The sequence below is a fragment of the Pteropus vampyrus genome, unplaced genomic scaffold, assembly GCF_000151845.1.
Source record: "Pteropus vampyrus isolate Shadow unplaced genomic scaffold, Pvam_2.0 Scaffold725, whole genome shotgun sequence".
Classification (NCBI taxonomy): Eukaryota; Metazoa; Chordata; class Mammalia; order Chiroptera; family Pteropodidae; genus Pteropus; species Pteropus vampyrus.
The window spans coordinates 75,804-78,428 of record NW_011889506.1 but is presented as its reverse complement, the minus strand read 5'-3'; positions in this window follow the sequence as shown (position 1 = coordinate 78,428).

Here is a 2,625-nt window from a genome sequence, read left to right as displayed (position 1 = left end):
CAGAATACAAGATCAATATAAAAAAGCAATTGTATTTGTACACATTTGCGATAAACAACCCAAAAACGACAGTAGGAAAACTATTCCATTAAAAGGATACATTGGGAATAATTTAACAAAGTAAGTGCACATCTTATACTCTGCATTGTAATGAATGTTACTGAATAGTTAAAATGGAAAACTTTATCACGCACATTTTACCACAACAAAAAAGTAAAAAATAAATGAGTTAAACTCTGAAAACTACAAAATATTTCTGAAAAAAAAATGAAGAGCTATAAATAAATGGAAAGATATATTTATTCACAGATAGAAAGACAATACTGTTAAGATGGCAACACTCCCCAGAATGATCTACAGTCAGTGCAATCCCTACAAAAAACCCATCTGGCTTCTTTACAGAAATTGACAACTGATCCTAAAATGTGTATGGAAATTCGAGGAACCCAGAACAGCCAACGCAATCTCGAAAAAGAACAAAGTTCGAGGACTCACACTTCCTGAATCAAAACTGACTGCAAAGCAACAGTGACCGAGACAGGGCCATCCGGGCATGAGGACGGACACACACGTATCGATAGGACAGAACTGACGGTCCAGAAACAGCCCACACATTCAAGACCAACTGGTTCTGGCAAGGGTGCCAGACTATTTAATGGGGAAAGAATAGTTTCTTCAACAAATGGCGCTGGGACGACAGGACAGTCACGTGGAAAAGAATGAATGTGGACCCCCTATTCCACACCACATATAAAAACTGACTCAAAATGGATCGCAGATCCAAATATTAGAGCTAAAATTATAAAATCGTAGAAGAAAACTAAGTATAATCTTTGTGACCTTGGACCTGGCAATGGATTCTTAGATATGACACCAAAAGAAAAGTTTAACTGGACTTCGTCAAAATTAAAAATGTTTTTGCTTCAAAGGAAACCATCAAGAAAGTGAAATGACAACCCATAAAACAGGATAAAATATTTGCAAATCATACATTTGACGAAAGGCCTGTATCTAGAATATTTAAAGAACTCTCAGAACTCAACAAAAAAAAAGACAAACGCAACTAAAAAATGGACAAAGGACTTGAATGGACATTTCTACAACGACACACGAATGACCAATAAGCACATGAAAAGATGCTCAACTTCATTAGCCGTCGAGGAAAAGCAAATTAAACCCACAAGGAGATACCGCTTCGTGCCCATCAGGATGGCTAGAATAAAAAAGACAAACAGTGACAAGTGTTGGTGAGGACGTGAAGAAACCGGGGCCCGGATCTGGGCTGGTGGGAATGGAAACTGGTGTCGTTGCTACGGAAAACAATCTGCCAGTTCCTCCAAACGCTCAACACGAATGAATGACCCAGCGACTCCATTCCCAGGTGTACGCCCGAGAAAAATGAAAACATCTGTCCACACAGAAACTTACGCGTGAATGTTCACAGCGGCATCAGTCGTAATAGCCAAAAGGCAGACGCCACCAAATGTCCATCGACTGATGAACAAAATGTGGACGATCCATACAATGGGATATGATTCAACAAGAGAAACAAATGAAATACAGATATAGCCTTAAAAACGTTATAAGTGAATACAAGCGCAAGAGACCACATATTATATGATTCTATTTACAGGAAATGTCTAGAACGGGCAAACATAATAAAAATGGATTAGTGCTTGCTGAGGGCTAGGAGGAAGGAGGGAGCTGGGGGTGATGGCTAAAGAGCACAGGTTTTTTGAGGTGATGAAAATGTACTGGAGTTAAATAGTGGAGATGGCTGCACAACCCTATAAATATACTAAAACCACTGAATTATACAATTTTAACAGGTAAATTGCATATGAGTTGTATCTCAATAAAGGCATTACCAAAAAATAAGTAAAGAAAAGAAACCATCTGGTAATTGAAAATGGCAAAGAAACCTTTTCCACTAAAATAAACTAATAAAGTTAGTCAGCTGTGTAGTTCGATTTACGTTTCTCTCATATTGCTGATAAACAACCGGTTTGGGTTCAATAACCCTCTTAACGTATTATTTCACAAGGTTTATCACAACTTCATAAACATAAATCTTGCTTTTTGAAAAAATAGTTAAATATTTGTAGAAGGAAACATTTCTAGGCTTATCGCTTCGGTAACATGAAGCCACAGTAACGTCTGATGTTTTGAGAAACGTTTCTTGTGCTAACACACGCTAGCACACACTCTCCTATAACCCCCGACACCTTGACTGGCTGGTGAAACTGGAAACCGCTTTCCCAGTGACTACGCAGCTTGCACCGGCTAAGGCGACACGCTCCGTACGGAAAGCACCGCTGCGTCCACGTGGTCGTCCAAGGCTCACTTTAAAGGTACGTAGGAAAGGCGGTTTGTTAATATACTTAAAGACTTTTCAACAGTCGAATTTCAAATACTCGGTTAAAAAAGTAACAAATCCATCTGCGACAGAACTGCAAAATCACTTTTGAATGACTGCTGCAGAGCCATTAACTATGAAATCAATGTCTTTCTCAACAGTGAAGAATCAACACAAACGCTATTTCAAGTGTATATAAGTTAAAAAAATAAACTCGGCCCTGATTTAAAATTTTTAAACAAAATAAGAGAAATTCAATGATTTCAATT